The 22,646-nt window shown below is 44.0% G+C and overlaps 1 protein-coding gene across 1 annotated transcript in view; it reads right to left on the bottom strand.

The window, feature by feature from the left end:
- Positions 1 to 22,646, bottom strand: part of TMEM266 (transmembrane protein 266) — a 176,655-nt gene that overhangs the window by 151,617 nt on the left and 2,392 nt on the right. Inside the window, exon 2 of the mRNA XM_075857641.1 lies at positions 21,829 to 21,902. The gene's annotated coding sequence lies outside the window, so the exon portion shown is untranslated. The remainder of the gene's footprint in view (positions 1 to 21,828; positions 21,903 to 22,646) is intronic.

Below are 22,646 nucleotides of genomic sequence, written 5' to 3'. Positions count from 1 at the left end.
GTACCTCGTTGCCTAGGGCGGGTCGTTGCAAGTAGGCAGGGACAGGGCGGTGGGTAGATTAGGGCTCACTTTCCCTTCACCTCCTTCCTGCCATTACAATGGGGTTGTTTCTCTCCCACAAGGGCGATGCCCAAGCCAGCGCTTCACCAGACAGAAGGGACAGGATGTAGGCCACCTTAGCCCAGTCTGAGGAAAAATGATGCGCCATGACTTCAAAGTGGATGGTGCATTGGTTAACAAATCCCCTGCAGGTCTTGGGGTCTCCCTCAAAGCGGGCAGGCGTAGGTAAATGTAGTCCCAGACTGTAGACAAGAGCTTTCTGTGGTGGTGGTGGTATTGGAGGCGCTAGTTCGTTCAAACGAGTGGACACATTCTGCAGTAGTTGAAACAGCTGATCTTGGCGGACTCGTTGTCTGGAAAGCTCCTGAGCCATATCAGCTGTATCAGGCAAGGCTGTGTCAAGGGGATCCATGGCTTGCTCAAACTATAACGGTTCTCACCGATTTGTTTGTGGATCCTCGGTGTCATCTGGGAGATGGTGCTTGGAACCCAGGCAACGCTTGGCACAGCGGTTAGAGGTGGACGGAAGGATAGGCAGAAGTCAGGACAGGCAGCAGACGTCCTAACGGGTATGGAAGCAATAGGTCAAGGCAGGCGGCAGGCAAGGATAGTCAAGTTCAGGAAGAGGTCAGCAACGGGAAATCCAGACAAGGCAGAAGGGAAAGAATCAGAGAACCAGGGCACAGGGAAACTCACAGGGAACTTGGTCTAACAAGCATGGATGCAAGGAAGGAGGTCTTGGAATTAAGGCGCACGCTGGCCCTTTAAGACAGATCGAGTCAGCGCGCGCGCCCTTTTGTGACTGCAGCCGCACATCGAGGATGCCGGCCGCGGAGGGAGGGAAGGCATGCACTTAGCTGACGCCGTCCAGGGCCAGCAGAGCGTCCGGATCGGGTAAGTAGAGTTCGGGATGAGCATGTGGTAATGGAGGACGCAGGACCCGGAGCAGAGGCCATGGGGAAGGTGGGGAACGGCGCGGCAGCCGTTACATATATGCACTTAGTTGCTAGATATTAATGTGTATACATCCTATAAACAATGTTGGTTTCAGTAAGGATTAGGTGGTTGCAATATATTGGAGTATTATTTGTGGCACTATGTAAACAAACCTAAATTATTTAATTTACATTACACATAAAATATTAGATGGTGCATCCCATTGTACTTACTATATTTTGAATCCCTATTATAATAGCAGGTTATAGTAATTCTCTCAATAAAAGATGGCAGCCGTTGACTCTTTTCCTTATAATCACATGAGGATATTATTCAACTCATTGGGCTGGAAGGGCTCGTGTTGGGAAGTGCATCGCAGAGCTGTTCCGAGAAGTGCTGAGTCACATCTATTTGTCTCCTTGAACTTATTTGTCTTATGCACTTTGTTGTAGTAGCAGTGGATCAAAAATTAACACATTACTAAATGTTAAATGGTTATATAATTATAGTGATCCCTGGAGCAAAAGCACAAGAGGTTAATTAGAAGTTTAGGTGATTTTCTGCAAATTTATTTCAACATTTCAAATGTGTAAATTCTTACCAGATGTGTTTAAACTTTGTACATATGGCTGGTTTAGACTGGAAATTTCAACTTTAGCATTGTGAGTCTTGTCTTGTTTTTTCTCTTTTTTTGTTTTCAATAGACTTGCACTCATATGAAGTCAGAGTCACAGTGTCAGTTTTTTCACATTACCCAAGAATGGTCAGGCGGTCATTAACTAACATATAGTGTAAAAAGCTAGAAACCCATAGCATCTGATTACTTAGCTGCTTTTATTAGTCTATTATAATTAAACTAGTGTAGGTCAATGTTTAGCTTCATTGAGCTACTGCTCTGTCATTCCACTAAAGTATTTTATACATACAATGCACTTTTATGTCAAGTGACCCACCTGAAACTGTTGTTTAAAAAGTATTTTATTGAAATGATTTCTTATGATACTTTCGGTACTATCAATATTTTAGTGTCACTGAGGCCTCATGTACACGGCCATATTGTGGCTCCATTTTGTAAAATTAAAAAAGAACACAACTTGCTAGATTCCACGGTAATGTAATATAAAACCTAGATGACATGAAGAATCCGATATCTCCTTATGGCAAGAACAACCAAGTTGTTCTTAGTAGAAATTTCTTGTACGGTGTAATTCATGTTCAGCTACAAATAAGGCTAGGGCTACATTTCAACTTTTGGTCACCTGCGAGTTGTGGTAAAATTGTGACATTACAGCAACCACAATGTTACCCTATGGTAAACAAGGTTGCGAGTCACGTTGCAACAAACATAAAATATATGCCCCAGTCAGATTTTTCCCAATGGTCAGAAGGTTGCCCGGTTTCAGTGATGCCACAATTTTACCATGACAAGTGTCACTTTGTAGAAATAGCCTAAGGCAGGATTTTTTGTTGGATTTATATGGAGACATGTGAAAGTACACCCAACTTGGATTTGACTGATCCGAGATATTGAGTATGAGCCTTATTGGTGCATTCACATTTATCAGACAGGGTGTCACGAAGGGTCTGTGGACCCACTGGGCCATACCGCCTTGGCGGTAAGGCAGCTGGCCAACAGGGTGCAGGACAATCTCTATAGTTCGTATAGGGTACCTGTGGCAGCTCGGACAGTAGCAGGGCAGGCTCGGCTTGGACAAGGCAAGGTGTCAGTCGAGGTGAGGCAGGTCAGACGTGGAACAGCACGACACGACTTTGGCACAACACAGTGCTCGACCAGGAAGGTATGGAATGCAAGGAACAGGAACTGGAACAGGTACAGGAACAGGAAATGGAACACACTAGGAGGCCATCACATAGACAAACTATAGGGAACAGCAACAATGCTCAGGCATATAAGCAGGGGGCTGGACCCCTCTTATAGTCCAGGGTACTCACGGGTCAAGGGTCATCAGAATGTCCGGTGCACACTGCCCCTTTAAGAGCGGGCACGAGCGTGCGCGTGCACCCTATGGGATCCGGCTGAGGTGAGTGGACGCGAGTGCTGGCGTCTCCTGAGGAGGCGGCTGGGGCCAGCGCTTGCCAACTCGTGGTTGCGGCTGTCAGGGGAAGGTTACACAGGGGATCAGTTCATCCACCTAAGAAAGTCTGCTGGATAGGTACAAAATACTTATTTATGGTTTTCATCCGATAGGACATTAAAATCAATGGCCATATGACACATTTGATAGTAACGTAAAATGTAATGATCTTGTCCCGCAGGCTGGATGGTTTTGAAGACTTCTGGTATTAAGGCCTTATTTACACGAACGTGTTTCACGTCCGTGAAACGCGAGTGAAAATCACGCGTGTCGCACAGACCTATGTAACTCAATGGGGCCGTTCAGACAGTCCGTGATTTTCACGCAGCTTGTGTCCGCTGAGTAAAACTCAGGCCATACACGCAAAAAACACGCAGCCACACATCGAACACTGATGCCACACGGAACTGGAACGCGCGCAAAACGCTGCATTTTTTGCGCGCGCAAAATGCACACGTTCGTGTGAATCTCGCCTAAAGCCAGACACTTTTGTGGAAAAAGATGCGCAACTGAAAACAATGGGATGAGTTGTTCCATCAGTTTCCCTCTGACTTATATATATAAAAGCGTGGAGGGAATTGAGTCTGACCTCCTTATACAGAGTCGAGTCACATTATTATGACCACCAGCTAATATCCAGAGTAACCGCCGTGTGCAGCACGGACAGCAGCTAGATGGACTGGGAGTGACTCAATAAGGTGCTGGTAAGATGTCTCAGGTATCTGGAGCCATGCTGACTGCAATGCATCCCACGTTTGCTGGAGGGTGCGCGGGAGAGGATCCATAGAGCGAACGAGACAATCGAGGTGGTCCCACAGATGCTCAATTGGGTTCAAGTCTGGCGAATTAGGAGGCCAGGAAAGTACTTGGATGTCTTGGTTGTGCTCTTCCAGTCACTGTTGGACATTTCTAGCCATGTAAGATGTGGCATTGTCTTGCTGGAAGATTCCATCAGACAAACAGCATGTATGGGTGGACGTAATCTGCAATAATGGATTCATACCCAAATTGGTTCAGAGTGCCTTCTGCATGGATGAGTGGGCCCAGAGAATGGCATTAAAAAATTCCCCAGACCATAACGCTGTCGCCATTAGCTTGTGTTCTTCCAGCAATGATTGCAGGGCGTTTGTTCTCTGATGTTTCTTGCCTGACACGCCAATGTCCATCCGTTCTTTCGATGAAGCAGAAAACGCGGCTCATCGGACAAGGCAACCCTTTGCCATTCATCGATAGTCCAAATCCGATATGGCCGTGCAAATTGAAGCTTTGTTTTCCAATACACCTTTGTTAGCATAGTAGCAGCAACCATCCGTCTGCTTCGCAGCCCCATACGCAGTAAGGTGTGGTGAACTGCTATTTTAGACACACGTCTGGTGGCTCCTTGGTTCGGCTGCTTCACTGCACTGTCGTTCGGCCCTCGGGAACCTTCGTAGCCGATGTTCACCTCACATCAATGGCACGTGGTGCTCCACAGTTTCCATGTCGGTTATTCCCAATGGTACCATTTGTCCACTCACGATATACTTTCACCGCAGCAGCACGCAAACAGTTCACAAACTGCGCTGTTTGAGAAGTACTGCCACTCTTGGCCCGAAAGCCAATAATCATCCCTTTTTGCAACTGATAGATCGCCTCTTTTACCCATGGCAATGAGCGATATGTGTTCAGACATTATGTACCCACCAAGCCAGCCCATGACATATGACTTCTTTCACGGGCTTCGCGCTGCCGATGTCGAAAGTAGAAGGTGGTCATAATAATGTGACTCGACTGTATATTTGAAGGAACCATGAGGGGCTTTCACTAGCTATTTTGTAACTGCATACCCATTGGATGTTCTCCCATCTTATGCTGTTGGGATGTTCTCCCATCTTACTGTAAGGCTCTTTTCACACTGCGTTTTTGTCTTAGTTTTGACATATATCCCAGGAAAAGCTCCTGACTTATACATTAAATTGGGTCTGTGATGGATGCCTAACCATAGAGGGTAAAACACAAGGGCAAGTTGTCAAGATGCGGTCTCATACTCGTCCCTGTTTAGACCTCCGAGGAACAAGCACCTGGGAGTGCACTCACCTCTTCTGCCGTCCACATCTATGCTGCCCGCACTACGGCCTCTCTGCACCAGAGTGGGTCAGATGACTCCCCCGACGCCATTCCAGTGGCATTTGTGCCCCCCACCGCATTGTCAAACAACGAGGTACCCCACCCACACCCACACGGGGGCCTGACTTTCCCCCCTTCAAAGCAGCCAGTGTCCGCAGCTGCTTTTTATCTAAGCCCAGGAAAGCTACATCACTGGAGCTTCTTTGGGGTAACCCTGGTAACGTAACTGTCCATATGTGGACAGTTACATTACTGGAGCTTCTGACATATCCATTAAATGGAGGCCAGTGACTCGTTTCATACAGGTTAAAAACGTATATACTTAACGTTTATGTGTTTTTTTCTGGATGCCTCTGAATAGATTAGAGTATTCGACTGTGCTATACTATCAAGAAAAAAAACCAAAACAGCATTCTTTAATCTAAACCACCCAACGGAGGTTAACAGAAGACTTGGACTATGTCAGTATAGTGGAGCCCTATGGACACGTTTAATGTGTACTTCTCCACGGGAAACGGAGGGCTAAAATTAAGTGTGAAAGGGGTCTTAGTATATAGGTGTAGTCGTCTGTTAGAAGTCGATTGTTTGCTTATACACATAAAGTAGAGGCATTTCAGGGTCTTTAACCCCTTCCCGACATCTGCCGTGTACATACGGCGCTGTCGAACATGGTTCCCGCAAAGCACAGTACCATTACGTTGCGGTGACAGGAGCTGAGGCCGCACCATCACCGCGGGTGTCAGCTATATGTTATAGCCGACACCCTGCTGTAAAGGCTCGGACCGGAGCTAGCCTCCGATCCGGCTCATTAACCCTTCAGATACTGTGCTCAACAGAGAACGCAGCATCTGAGAGGTATTTAGCCACCGGCACTCCAGCAATGTGATTGATGGGTTGCTGGAGGCTGCAATGGCAACCCGGAGGACTAATACTGGCCTCCCGGTCTGCCAGCTACGGAAGCCTCCAATGCCCTGCTCAGAGGCGGGGTCTAAAAGCCTTCCGGTACCGATGGCAAGATGGCGCAGGCTCAGAAGCTGAGCCGGCGTCATCAGCGGTGGGTGTCAGTTGTATCTTACAGCTGACACCCAGCTGTAACGGCAGATACCAGAGCTTGCTCTGCTCCCTGCCATTAACCCATTAGATCCAGCGATCTGTAGGAAATCGGAAGCCCTGCCATGCGATCGCAGGGCTCCTGACTGCTACTATGGCAGCAGGAGGCCTAGGAATGGCTTCCTGGTCTGCCATTACGGAAGCCATTACACCGGAAAGCGGAGCCTAATCGGCTTGCTATCAGTGAACCACTGACAGTTCTAATACATTGCACTACATACTTAGTGCAATGTATTAGAACAGCAATCAAACAGTTGGACCTTCAAGTCCCCTAGCGGGACTAAAAAAAAAATTTTTTAAATTTTTTTAAGTAATAAGAAAAAGACAATCACTCTTTTTCGATTATCAAGTTATTTATTATAGAAAAAAATAAATAAAACATACATATTTGGTATCGCCACTTCCGTAACGACCTGAACTAAACATAATATTTTTAATTTATCCTGTTCAGTGAACGCCGTAAAAAAAAAAAAAAAAAGCTAAAATAGATTGCCGAAATTGCTGTCTTTTTGGTCACTTTGCCTTCCAAAAATTGAAATAAAAACTGATTAAAAAGTTGCATGTATCCAAAAAGGGTTACTAGAAAAACAATATCTCGCCTCGCAAAGTACAAGCCGTCATACAGCTCCGTCAACTAAAAAGTTATGGGTCTTACAACATGGCGACAGAAAAAAGACATTATTTTTACAAAAGTAATTTTATTGTGCAAAAAGTTGTACCATCCGCAGAGCATTAATTTATGGAAAAGACCTGTGGGGTGAAAATGCTCACTACACCCCTTAATAAGTGCCCTGAGGGGTGTAGTTTCCAAAATAGTGTCACTTCCCAGGGGTTTCTTTCATTGTTTTACATCAGAGCCTCTTTCACTCTTGAGCCCTGTCGATCGTCCAGGCAAAAGATTAGGGCAACATGTAGGGTGTTTCTAATACCGGGAAACACAACATAATAATTAGAGAGCTGTCTTTTCATGGTGGCACAAGCTGGGCACCACATATTGGCATATCTATGGAAAAAAATTGATTTTTACTCTGCAACATCATGTGTACACTAATTTCTGTAAAACACATGCAGGGTTAACATTCTCACTACACCCCCTAGGTGAATACCTTTAGGAGTGTAGTTTCCAAAATGGGGTAACTTCTGGGGGGGTTTCCACAGTTTTGGTCCCACAGGGGCTTTGCAAAAGCGACATGGTGCCAAGAAACCAATCCAGCAAAATCTGTGCTCCAAAAGCCAAATGGCGCTCCTTCCCTTCTGAGCCCTACTGTGTGCCCAAACAGAAGTTTATGACAACATATGAGGTATTTCCGTACTCTGGAGAAGTTGCTTTACAAATGTTGGTGTTCTTTTTTTCCCCTTATTTGTTGAGAAAATGAAAAATGTTGAGCTAATTGAAGTAAAAGGATTTTTTTTATTTTCACTGCCCAATTCTAATAAAAACTATGAAACACCTGTGGGGTCAAAATGCTCACTACACCCCTAGATGAATTCCTCAAGGGGTGTAGTTTCCTAAATGGAGTCACCTTTGAGTAGTTTCCACTGTACTGGTCCCTCAGGGGCTTTGCAAATGTGACATGGTGCCAAGAAACCAATCCAGCAAAATATGTGCTTCAAAAGCCAAATGTGGCGCCTTCCCTTCTAAGCCCTGCCGTGTGCCCAAGCAGCAGTTTATGACCACATATGGGGTATTTACATACTCTGGAGAATTTGCTTTACAAATGTTCGGGGGCTTTTTCTTCTTCATTCCTTGTGGAAATAGATTTTTTTTTTTAGCTAAAACAACATCGTATTGGAAAAATGTAAAAATTTTTATTTTCACGTCCAAATTCTAATAAAATCTGTGGGGTCAAAATGCTCACTACACCCCTAGATGGATTCCTTGTGGGCTGTAGTTTCCAAAATGGTGTCTTCTTTGTTTCCTTTTTTTGGCATCACAAGACGTCTTCAAACCTGACATGGTGCCTAAAATATACTCTAATAAAATAAAGGCCCCAAAATCTACAAGTTGCTCCTTTGCTTCTGAGGCCTGTGCTTTGGTCTAAGGGTAAGGCCACACGGTGCGGTCACGGTGCATTTATGTTGCGCTTTTAAACCGCAGCAAGTCATTTTTCAATAGAAGTCAATGGTGAAATTTGTGTTAGGGTAAGGGTAGGTGCACACAACCTCTTTTCAGACGTAATGGAAGCATTTTACGCCTCGAATTACGCCTGAAAAGACGGCTCCAATACGTCGGCAAACATCTGCCCATTGCTTGCAATGGGTCTTACGATGTTCTGTGCAGACGAGCTGTCATTTTAAGCGTCACTGTCAAAAGACGGCTCGTAAAATTACGCCCGTGGCAAAGAAGTGGAGACACTTCTTGGGACGTAATTGGCGCCTTTTTTCATTGACTCCAATGAAAACCAGCTCCAATTACGTCCGTAAAAGACGCCGCGAAAAACGCGTGCACTTGTAAAAACGTCTGAAATTCAGGAGCTGTTTTCTCCTGAAAACAGCTCCGTAATTTCAGACGTATTTGGCGTTGTCGTGTGCACATACCCTAAGGCCACATGGTGCAGTCACAGTGCATTTATGTTGCGTTTTTAAACTGCAGCAAGTCATTTTTCAATAGAAGTCAATTGTGAAATGTTTGTTATGGACAGACTGCTGCTATTATATTACAATGTGTTTTTTGTGCAGTTAACTGCATCCAGGGCCGGCCTTAGGCTACGGGGTGCCCTGTGCGGAATTGCCCTTTGGTGCCCCCCACTCCATTTATCATTGCTATGTATTGTCACCATTTGGTGCTTTTTTGTTTGTGCATTTGTCACGCCGAAAAACGCATAAAAAATGCTTGGTTTAAGCGTTCCATCGACATCAATGGTATAGCGCGCCGCTAGTGCATACGACACGTTTTGTTAAAAAATGTGTCACGTAAAAAAAGTGGTGTCAGGTCAATTCTTCGGCACGTAAAACAAGCCGAAAATGGACCAAAATGTGTAATGTAATCAAAGCCCCAATGACAAATACATTGTCCTATGACAGCTTAAAAAGTCATCATGTCAGCCACAATATCTCTATGAAAGCCAATAAACCCACATGACAACCACAATGATCCCATCATATCTGCAATATCTCTTATCTCCGCAAAAATTCCCTCATGACACCCACAATGTCCCTTAAGCCCGACGCACTGACCCAATGGCAATCACAAACATTCAATGCCTGTACGCCAATCATATTACCTCCATGACAGCCAAAATGTCCTCACATCCCCTTTTGCAAAACACCATGCCATCCATGTCAGCCACAATGCCCTCACTTTCCCCTTTGCCAACCACAAAGCAACCAAGACAACCACAAAGCCCCCATGTCAGACATAATGGCAGCCACAATAACACCTCTATGTCTATTATTCTAGTGACAATGCCCCCATGACAGCCACAATGCCTTCAATAGGCATTCTCCTAGTCACAATGCCCCATGCCATCACAATGTACTTTATTCCAGCACCATTGCTGCCAATACCCCTTATGCCAACCACAATGACTTAATGACAACCACATACCTTCAATGCCCCTAAGACAGCCAAAATCTCTCATTTGCTTAAAACAAAGTTCTCCATGCCAGCCAATATGTACTCACTTTCCCCTTTGCCAAAAACAATGTCCACATGATAGTCACACAGCCCCTGTGCCAGTCATGATGGCACATGTCATCCAAAATGCCCACATGAGACCTGCTATCTCCCATTTCCCAGTCAACATGCCGCCATGACATCCACAATGACGTCATTGGCCCTTATGCCAGCTACAATGCCACTGTGAATGCCACAATGTACTTTACCCCTGCAACAGTGCAACCAATGCCCCCATGACAGCCACAATGCCGTCAACGGCCCTTATGCCAGCTACAATGAAACTATGAAAGCCACAATGTACTTTATCCCTGCAACGTTGCAACTAATGCCTCTTATGCCAGCCACAATGCCTCCATGACAACCACAATGCCCGCCATGCCAGCCACAATGCACTAAATGTCTTACATACCAACTAATCACAAAGCCCCCATGACAGTCATAAAAATCCCACAACAGCCACAAATGAAATTAACAATGTCCCTTATCCCAGCTAAAATGCTGCCATGACAGCTACAATATTCACGATGTCCCTTATCCCAGACAAAATGCCCCATGACGACAATGCCCTCAATGACTCTTAAGCCAGTCACAATACCCCCATTTCAACCCGATGCTAGGTACTTTTTTTCTCATGACGGTCACTATTCCTCTACAACAGCCACAATGCGAAGATGGCAACTACAATGCCCTTACTGTTAATTTTACCAGCCGCAATGCCCAAATAAACACTTCAATGCTCTCTATGCCTGCCACAATGGCTACATGACTGTCACACTGTCCCCCATGATAGCCATACTGTTTCTAATCTCAGCCACATTGCCACCATGAAAGCCAAAATGTCAACATGACCATCACCATCCCCAAATACCTAATATGCTAGTCAAAATGCCCTCAATACGAATTTCTCAATGATGATCACAATGCCCACAATGTCCAACATCCCAGTAACAATGCTTCCCACGGCAGCAGCAATGCCCATGTGCCAGTCACAATGCTCCCTTTAGAACCACTATGCCCCCATGACCCCCACATTGTCCCTTATACCAGACACAAAACCGTCCAAGCCAGCCACAATGCCCTGAACTCCCCTTTTGCCAAAGGCATTGTGGAAATGACAGCCACAAGGTACATGCAAGTCACAATGCCAATCATGGGCTATGCAATTTAGAATAGACATATTCTAACCAGAATGACCCTAATGCGAGGCACAATGCCACAATGACACTCGCTAAATGCCTTATTCCAGTCGGAATGCTCCAATGCCAGCCACAATTGCCCCCATTATTAGCCACAATGCCAACCAACCACGAAAACCCCATCATAGTCACAATGCCCCTTGACAGTCACAATGTACCCATGTAATAAATAACAATATCTCACATCACAGCAACAAAGCCTCCGTGAAAGATGCAATGTGTAGCGTCCATGGCCGCGGGCCGTCGGGTCTACTCATCTCCTGACGCCCGCAGCCATGGATCCGTGAGCGCTGGTCCCCATCTCCTTCCTAGGAGATGCCAGCGCTCACTTACACTCCGTTGTGCTGTGTTCCGTAGGGTGCGCGTGCACGCTCGTGCCCGGCCTTAAAGGGCCAGCGCGCGCACAAAGGAAATAGTCATCATCATCAACTGCCATGATTTCCTGATCTATAAGAAGGCCCCAAGCCTTCTGATCCTTGCCTGAGCATTGTTAGTCTATCCCAGTCTGTCTTGCAAATGGTCCCTTAGTGTTTCCCCGTTCAAGTTGTTACCTGTGCCCTGTTACCTGTTCCTGTATCCCGTATTGTTCTTGTTCCTGTGCCTAACAGTGTTGGAGTCATGTCTACTGCACCTGCTGTCGTCTGCCACGTCCAGTGTCGTCTGCCACGTCCAGTGTCGTCTGCCACGTCCAGTGTCGTCTGCCACGTCCAGTGTCGTCTGCCACGTCCACATCAGATACTGCCTGCCACGTCTGGCACTACCTGCCACACCGGCCTCCATCCGTGCTGAAGCCACAGCCACCGTCTGGACTAGTTAAGGTACCCAAGCGTTACTATCTATTATTGACTTTCTTATAGACTGTGACCTGGTCAGCTGCCTCCCCGCTACGATGGAGCGGTCTAGTGGGTCCACATACCCTGTGACCGTGACACAATGCACAGTGTCCATCATCCCACCCACAATTCACCTTATGCCAGCCACAATGCTCTCAATGCCCCATTAAGAAAACAACCATGACAACCACATTGCCCTCAATGCCTCTTATGACAACCACACAGCCCCATGACAACCAAAATGCCTTTATGACAACTGCAATGCCCACTTTACCAGTCACAAAGCTTAAATAAAAAAACACAATGCCTCCAAACAAGTCACAATGCCATCATGACAGCCACACTGTCTCTAATCCCAATCACGGTGCCCCCATGGAAGCCACTGACAACCATAATACTGGAATGCATGATATACCAGCAACAAAGACAGCAATGCCAATTAGAATTTCATGAAGAAAACCACAATGCCCCTATGAATGCCACAATGTTGTCCATAGCAGTAACATTACCCTGAATGCCTCCTATGTCTACCCGAATTCCCCATGACAACTACAAAGCCTTACATGGCAACATCAATAGGCCTTGACGGCCTAATTGACCCATGATGGCTATAATGCCTCATTAGCCACTTTAGCAGCCACAATGCCAATATAAATACCTCAATGCTCTCCATGCCTGCCCTAATGCACACAATGTTGCTTATCTCAGCCACTACGTCTTTATTACAGCCACAATGAGCTTCAAGCCAGCAGTAGTGCATTCAATTCCTTTTTGCCAACCAATATGGGATTATGCCAGTTACAATGCCTTTCATGTCAGCTTGAATTCCCTCAATTCCCCCTTTCCAAACAAAAAAGCCTCCATACCACCCACAATGCCCCCAAGAAAGCTACAATGCCGACATGACAACCGCTATATCCCTTTTCCCAGTCACAATTCCCCTATGCCAGCCACAATGTACTTTATCCATACAACAACGCTGTCAATGAACCTTAGGCTCACCGCAAAGCCTCTATGACCACCAAAAGCCTTTAATGCCCCTACACCAGCCACAAATCCCCATTATAACCAAAGTGCCCTCACTTCCTCCTTTGCCAGTTACAATGACCTGCATGCCAGCCAGAATGCCCTTAATTTTCTATTTGCCAGCCACAATATCTCCAAGACAGCGACAAAGCCCTCATGTCAGCCATAATGCCACATTCCACCCACAATGCCCCCATACCAGACACAATGCCCCAATGACAACTACAAACCTTTAATAACCGTATGCCAAACATACTGCCTCCATGATTGCCAAAATATCCTCACATCCCCTTTTGGCCATAGGACACCTGCTATGTCCCTTATCCCAGCCTGAATGCCCTAATGTTAACCACAGTGTTCACCATGCCAGCCACATTGCCAACCAACCACAAAGCCCCATGACAGCCAATAAAACACCATGAAAGTCACAATGACGCCAATAAATCAACAATAACCCATATCCAAGCCAAAATATCTTTTTGACAGCTACAATGTCTACAGTATCTCTATTTCCACCCACAATGCCCTTAAAACCCATTATGCCAGCCACATTGTCCTCAATGCCCTAAACCGACCACAATACAACCATGACAACCACAATGGCCTCAATGCCCCTATGACAACTACAATGCCCCATGACAATGCTCAAATAACATTCTCAAAATCCCTTATCTCCGCCAAAATGCCCTCATGACACAGACAATGTCTCTTAGCTCACCCACTATGTCTTTATTACAGCCACAATGAAGTCAATGCCAACCAGAATTCTCAATTCTTTTTTGCCAACCACAATGGGATTATGCCAGTTACAATGCCCTTCATGTCAGCCACAATACACTCTATGACCCAGTTCCAAAAAGAAAGCCTCCACACCACCATCAGTGCCCCCATGCCAGGCACAATGCCATCATGACAACAGCTATATCCCTTTTCACAATTACCCCAAGCCAGCCAAAATGTACATTATCCCAAGAATAATGCCGCCAATGCCCCTTATGCCAACCACAATGCCTCAATGAACAACACAATTTGCTTAGAGTCTACTATGACAGTCACAATGCCCGTGACCACAAAAATGTCCTCCATGACAGCCACAATGCCCTGAATGACCCATATGCCTGCTACAATGTCCCTATGACATCCGCAAAGCTCCATGTAACCAACAATGTCAACAATGTACTTTATCTATGCAGCAATGCCATAAATGGCCCTTATGCCAGACTCAATGCCCCAATTTCAACCACAAACCTTAAATGCCCATATGCCAACCATATTGCCTTCATACCAGCCACAATGCCCTCAGTTCCCTCTTTGCAAACCACAATGAGTAAATGACAACCACATACATTCACATGCCCCTATGACAGCCAAAATGCTCTCACCTGCCTGATACAAAGCTCTCCATGCCAGTCACAATGTACTCCATTCCCCTTTGCCAATCACACAGCCCCAATGTCAGCATGATGGCACATGTTAGCTACAATGCCTCTAAGAAATCAACAATGTTCCTTTTCTCAGTCAAAATGCGGCGTGGACAGCTACAATGTCCACAATGCCTCTAACCCAGTCAAAATGCCACCATGACAACAATAACGTCCTTTATCCCAGCAAATAAGGCATACGACAACCGCAATGCCCTCTATGACTTATGCCAGCCACAATGCCGTCCATGCTAGCCACAATGCCCTTAATGTTTTATATATAAAACAACAATACCCCACACTCACAATGCCCACAAGACAGCCACAGTGCCCCATGAGAGGTAATATGGCCACATGACAGCCACTATTCCCCTACAACAGCTAGTATTCGACTATGACAATTACAATCCCCTCACTGTCGATTTTACCAGCAACAATGGCCAAATAAACACATCAATGCTCTCCATGCCAGCCACAATGCATCCATGACACTCACACTGCTCTCATAACAGCCACACTGTTTCTAATCTCAGCCACATTGCCAACATAAATGCCATGAAAACCAAAATGTCCCCATGACAACCATGATCAATAAATGCTTAATATGCTAGTCACAATGCCCTCGAAACCAAACTACAATTTCTTAATGATGACCACAATGTCCACCATCCCAGCCAGAATGCCTCCCATAGCAGCAGCAATGCCCAAATGCCAGCCAGAATATCCCCATTACAGCCACAAAGACCTTCATGACTGCAACAATACCAACTATTCGGATTTTGCCAGTCATAATGCCCTATGACAGCCACAATGTCTGCCATGCCAGTCATACTTCTCTCAATGCCCTATATGCCAGACACATTGCCCACTTAGCCATTAGCAATACAACCATGATAACCACAATGCCTCTTGTGACAACCACAATGCCTGATGACAGCTAAAATGCACTCATGACAACTACAATACCTTCATTGACAACTTTACCAGTTACAATGCCAGCAAAAAAACACAATGCCTCCAAAAAGTCACAATGCCCTCAAGACAGCCTCGCGGTCTCTAAACCCAGTCCCGATTTTCCCATGAAAGCCACAATGTCCCCTGACAACCACAATCTCGGAATGTGTTATTTGCCAAGAACAATGCCTTCAATGCCAATTACAATTCCCAGAGGACAACCTTAACTCCCTTAACCCCTTCGCGCTCAGGTCAGTACGATTACGTCGTGCTGAGCGCATCGTTCGCGCTCAGCTCCATAATAGTACTGACCTGAGTTAACACGGCGCCATTTTTCCCCGGCGCGTGTTTGAGCTGTGATACCTGCTGTTTCCGACAGTCAGGACCCACTATGCTTGCTGTCAGCGAACAGCTGACAGTTCTAATACACTGCACTACGATCAGAGTCTCCTGCCCTCATGTCCCCTAGTGTAAAGTGTAAAAAAGTAAAAAAAAGTTGTGTAAAAATAAGAAAATAAAAGTTTTAAAAGTGCTAAAAGTAAAAATCCCCCTTTTTCCCTTATCAGTCCTTTATTATTAATAAAAATATATAAATAAACAAATAAACTATGCATAATTGGTATCGCTGCGTCCGTAACGTCCTGAACTACAAAACAATGTCGTTATTTATCCCGCTCAGTGAACGCAGTAAAAGAAAATAATAATAAACCATACCACAATTACAATTGTTTGGTCACTTCATCTCCCAAAAAATTGAATAAAAAGAGATAAAAAAGTCGCATGTACCTAAAAGTGGTACTGATCTAAACTACAGTTCGTTACGCAAAATATAAGTCCTCGCACGACTTTCCTGATGGAAAACGAAAACACTTCTGGCTCTTAGAATAAGGTAACACAAAAAATAAATTATACTTTACAAAATGTATTTTATTGTGCAAACGCCATAAGACATAAAATAAAACTATAAACATAGGGTATCACCATAATCGTATTGCCCCGCAGAATAAAGTGAATATGTAATTTATAGCGCATGGTGAACGCTGTAAAAAAATAGAATAAAAAACAATAGTAAAATTCCTGTTTTTTAGTCACCAAGCCTCTTAAAAATAGAATAAAAACTGATCAAAAAGTCGCATGCACCCCAAGAAAACTACAATGAATTCCTCAAGGTCTCTAGTTTCCAAAAAGGGGTCACTTTTGGGGGGTTTCCACTGTTTTAGCACCACAAGACCTCTTCAAACCGGACATGGTGCCTAATAAATTAAATTAAATAAATTAAATGTCACCTCTACTTTGCTCTAAATTCCTGTGAAACACCTAAAGGGTTAATAAACTTTCTAAATGCTGTTGTGAATACTTTGAGGGGTCTAGTTTATGAAATGGGGTGTTTGATAAGGGTGTCTAATATATGGGCCCCTCAAAGCAACTTCAGAACGGAGCTGGAAACTAAAAAATAAAATAAAAATGAGGCAATACTTCGCTTCTTACATTATACTCATAATGAGCCGTGCCCACCCCGAAATGACCCCAGTTTTGACCGTTTGTATAAACGGAGACCCCTATTAGACCGTTTCAGTGCCCGGTTTTCCCAAGCATACAGCCCCGAGAAGTGTATTTCTATTGATGAGTCCTTGGTACATTTTAAAGGGAGGGTTCAATTCCACCAGTACCTGCCAGGTAGGAGGGCAAGGTATGGCGTGAAGATGTATAAGCTGTGCGAGAGTGCATCAGGGTATACGTACAAATTTAGGATATATGAAGGGAAGGACACCAGTATTCAGCCCCCAGAATGCCCCCCCTTACTGGGAGTTAATACAAAAATTGTGTGGGATTTGGTGCACCCACTGATGGACCAGGGTTACCTACTCTACCTGGATAATTTTTATACCAGCGTCCCACTCTTCAACTGCCTCGCTTCCAGAAGTCCTGCAGCATGCGGCACTGCTAGAAGAAATCTGAGAGGCCTCCCTAAGACTCTGCTCGGGCAAACAAGAAGGGGTGAGAGCAGGGCACATTCTAGCAGCAACATATTGTGTGTCAAGTACAAGACAAGGGAGATGCCACACCAGTACCCATGTACCTGTACGAGGTACCAGTACAGAGACCCCCAAAACAGACTCCATCCTGGACTACAATAGGTACATGGGAGGGGTGCACTTGTCAGATCAAGTCCTGAAACCCTACAGTACTTCTGGAAGCGAGGCCACACGCATCGTACCAGGGCAACACTTTATAGGAGAAGTTCCCCAAACTGGCAAGAAGGAAAAAAGTCAAAAGAGGTGCAAAGTCTGCTATAAGAGGGGGATAAGGAGGGACACAATATATCAATGTGACGCGTGTCCTGAAAAACCAGAGCTCTGTATGAAAGAGTGTTTTAAAATTTATCATCCATCCCTTTATTTTTAATTTACCCCAGTTTTACTCGCTCTGATGCACTCCGCACAGCTTACCCCTCCTCATCTTTCCCCTCTGAGCCCTGCTGCGTGCCCAGGCAGCTGATAAAAGCCACATGTAGGGTATTGCCATACGCGGGAGAACCAACATTACAGTTTATGAGGTGTATATCTCCGGTGGCGCATGCTGGGCACACTATATCGGACACTGAATTGGCATATATGTATAGAAAATTGCAAATTTCACTCTGCACCAACTGCTGCACATTATCTTTTACACAATACCTGTGGGGTCAAAATGCTCACTACACCTCTAGATGAATGCCTTAAGGGGTGTAGATTTTAAAACAGGGTCACTTCTCGGGGGTTTCAACTGTACCGGTACCTTAGGGGCTTCTGCGTACAAGACTTAGCACCAGAAAAGCTCCAGTAGGCCAAATGGTGGTCCTTTCCTTCTGAGCCCTGCCGTGTGCCCAGGCAGCTAATAACAGCCACATGTAGGGTATTGCCGTACCCGGGAGAACCCACATTACAGTTTATGGGGTGTATGTCTCCGGTGGCACATGCTGGGCACAATATATCGGACACTGACATGGCATATATATAGAAAATTGCAAATCTCACTCTGCACCATCTGTTGCGCATTATCTTTTACGCAATACCTGTGGGGTCAAAATGCTCACTACACCTCTAGATGAATTCCTTAAGGGTTGTCGTTTTTAAAATGGGGTCACTTCTCGGGGGTTTCAACTGTACTGATACCTCATGACTCCGCACCAGAAAATCCCCACGAGGCCACATGGTGGTCCTTTCCTTCTGAGGCCTCCCATGGGCCCAAACGGCAGTTTATCACCACAAATGGGGTATTGCCGCACTCAGGACAAATTGGGCAACAAATTGGGGTATTTTATGTCTTGTGAAAATAAGAAATTTTGAGCCAAAACTACATCTTATTGGAAAAAAGTTGTTTTTTTTTAAAATTCGCAGCCCAATTCAAATAAGTTCTGAGAAAAAACTGTGGGGTCTAAATGGTCACAACACCCATAAATGAATTCCTTGAGGGGTTTTGTTTCCAAAATGGGGTCACTTTTGGTGGGTTTCCATTGCTTTGATACCTCTGGGGCTCTGCAAATGCGACATGGCACCCGAAAACCAATCCAGCAAAATCTGGACTCCTAAGAACACATAGAGCTCCTTTCCTTCTGAGTCCTCCCATGGGCCCAAACGGCAGTTTATCAGCACAAATGGGGTATTGCCGCACTCAGGACAAATTGGGCAACAAAATGGGGCATTTTGTTCCCTGTGAAAATAAGAAATTCTGATCAAAAATGACATCTTATTGGAAAAATTGTCATTCTTTTAATTTCACAGCCCAATTCAAATACGCGCTGTGAAAAAACTACGGGGTCAAAATGGTAACAATAACCATAAATGAATTCCTTGAGGGGTGCAGTTTCCAAAATGTGGTCAGTTTTGGAGGATTCCTACTGTTTTCGCACCTCAACACCTCTCCAAACCTGGCATGCTGCCTAAAATATATGCTAATAAAAAAAAAAGCACCAAAATGCACTAGGTGCTTCTTTGCTTCTGGGGCTTGTGTTTTAGTCCACGAGCACACTAGAGCCACATGTGGGACATTTATAAAAACTGCAGAATCTGGACAATACATATTTAGTAGTGTTTCTCTGGTAAAACCTTCTTTGTTACAGAGAAAAAATAGAATAAAATTGAAATTCAGCAAGAAAAAGGAAATTTGCAAATTTCACCTCCACTTTGCTTTAATTCCTGTGAAATGCCTGAAGGGTTAAAAAACTTTCTAAATGCTATTTTGAATACTTTGAGGGGTCTAGTTTTTAAAATGGGGTGTTTTATGGGGGTTTCTAATACATAGGCCCCTCAAAGCCCCTTCAGAACTGAACAGGTACCTTAAAAAAAAGGCTTTTGACATTTTCTTAAAAATATGAGAAATTGCTGTTTATGTTCTAAGCCTTGTAACGTCCAAGAAAAATAAAATAATGCTCTAAAAACTATGCAGATCTAAAGTAGACTTATGGGAAATGTGAACTAGTAACTATTTTGGCTGGTATAACCATCTGTTTTACAAGCACATGCATTTAAATTCGGAAAAATGCTATTTTTTCAAATTTTTCTCTAAATTTTGCAATTTTTCACAAATAAACACTGAATATATCAACCAAATTTTACCACTATCATAAAGCCCAATGTCTCACGAGAAAACAATCTCAGAATCGCTTGGATAGGTTTAAGCATTCCGACGTTATTACCACATAAAGTGAAATATGTCAGATTTAAAAAATGGGCTCTGAGCCTTAAGGCCCAATCTAGGCTGCGACCTTAAGGGGTTAATGCTCCCTATAATAGCTACAATGCCCACATGAAAGACACAATGTCCTTCATAGCCGTAAAATCACCCTGAATGCCTCCTATGTCTAAACCATAGCCTCCATGAAAACTACAATCACTCACATGGCAGCAGCAAAAGGCCAACCGCAATACAACCATGACCACCACAATTCCCCTTGATGGCCTAATTGCCCCCTTGACAACTACAATGCCTCTAGTATAAACGTATGTCTCACAGGGAAAATTATTATACGGGCTAGGTCACCAGCGAGTGCCGATTTAGACCTCCCCAATGTCAGAATAGAAACTCCAAAATACATTAGGAAAAACACAGAGAATAAGGAGTCATGTACTATTAGAATATGATTTGCCAAGGGCATAGAAAAATTAATTTTGACAATACAGATTACATATAGATTAAAAGGTAGACTACAAATCAGACAACTGTATACCTCCAATAGCGTAGGAGGACAATAGGAAACCACTGGTATATAGCAAAAAGAAAGGAAGAAAAAACTTCCAACAGAAGAGGCTGTGTGAACTGTTCTAAGGCAGAAGTCAAATAGCAATGTATGACGCAGAGCAAGAAAGCAAAGTAGGGTATCGGAGTAGATAGTACCACAGGTACAATCAATCTCATAATAGTGTTAATATGAAACAAAGTAAGAAATGAGTAGTCAGTTACATAAGCCATATTTGCATATATACAGGGCGTCAATCATTAGGTACAAAATATCTAAGCCTCAGTGAAGCACACAGATCTTCCCAGAATGTAGGTAAAGGTATAAAAAAACGAGTGAGTTCTATAGGGCACAACAAGTAGCGTTACTAACCCATGTGGTTCCTATGATCCAGTAACTTTCCAGGTATGGAGAGACCCCAACGCGCGTTTCGCGTATACCCCTTGAAAAAGCCATCCACGCGAAACGCGCGTTGGGGTCTCTCCATACCTGGAAAGTTACTGGATCATAGGAACCACATGGGTTAGTAACGCTACTTGTTGGAAGTTTTTTCTTCCTTTCTTTGTGCTATATACTAGTGGTTTCCTATTGTCCTCCTACGCTATTGGAGGTATACAGTTGTCCGATTTGTAGTCTACCTTTTAATCTATATGTAATCTGTATTGTCAAATAAAATTTATTTTTCTATGCCCTTAGCAAATCATATTCTAATAGTACATTCTCTGTGTTTTTCCCAACTACAATGCCTCTGTAGCAGCCACAATGCCCACTAATTCCACAATTCCTACATGACAGTTATAATGCCCCCATGACAGCCACAGTGTCTACTTCCTGCCGCAATGTCCCCATGAAAGCAACAATGCCCCCATGAAAGTCACAATTCTTGAATGCCTCATATGCCAGCCAGTATGCTCTCAATGCCATTTATACATTTCTCAAGAATAATCCCAATGCCCTCATTTCTCCCTATGTTTGCCACTAAGCCCTTTATGCCAGCCACAAGGCGTACATGACAGCAAAACTTTCCTAATGGGAAGGGGCAGATGGTGATGAATGTGTATGTTGGAATGTAAATGCAGTGCACCCATGTGTAGAACAAAAAGGCATTTACAATGCCCTTAAATATCTATAGTCAATATATGTACTACTAGACATATATCCTTATATACCAGGAAGGTATTACCACACCTCTGAAAGTCCAGAGCTATAAACTAGGCTGATAATTATCAGTAATTAATAATAATATTAATTACCAGTCCACAGATTCCTCTATTGTCACTGACTGGAGGATTCCATATCTTAGTTCTCATCACTTTCAAATGGACACCTAGAAAAAAAGAAAAGAAAAAAAAGACGTGTGATAATACGTTCCCAGTATATGCTATAGATGTATTGGAAACAGTAAAGAGACCTTAGTGTGTCTAGTTTCTAATAAAACCCTAAAATATTTTAAGGTGCAACTAAACAATTTCTGGGAAAGCCATTCTGAGGAGCCAAACTAGAAATCACACCTCAAGCCTTCCTATCCAAAATTATGCACCGATCATGCCATCCTGACTAGAAACCATAAGTAGGATATAATAGTCTCTAATCACAACTCACTAAATTATTCACCAATCACACAAAAGATCAGATGCCAAGAAGAAATAGCACTCTCATCCACATCTGTATAAAACAGAAAACCATTCTACTCTGTATAAAACAGAAAACCATTCTACAATCTATTCAGTGGACCATTTACATCTCATGTATGACATGGGCCTAAATGTGTCCTAGAGAGGACACAGTAGAGCAAATATCAATTATCAGGAAAAATATCACACATTCAATAAAGACCTCACATGCTAAGACACAAAGTGATATCACTAGTAGTAAAAATAGCTGGACACGACATGCAACTTGTGGCCAATTGACTAGAGAGGCAATGAAAAGAAGACACATCAACTTTACTGTGCACTCATAGCAAAAAAAATAAACATTGTACACACAAACCCAAAAAAACAAAAAATTAACAAGTCATGACAGCCACAATTTTTCAATGAAAGCCAAAATGCACGTATGACAGCCACAA

Source organism: Rhinoderma darwinii, chromosome 3 (assembly GCF_050947455.1).
Source record: "Rhinoderma darwinii isolate aRhiDar2 chromosome 3, aRhiDar2.hap1, whole genome shotgun sequence".
Classification (NCBI taxonomy): domain Eukaryota; kingdom Metazoa; phylum Chordata; class Amphibia; order Anura; family Rhinodermatidae; genus Rhinoderma; species Rhinoderma darwinii.
This window is presented reverse-complemented; position numbering and strand designations above follow the sequence as displayed.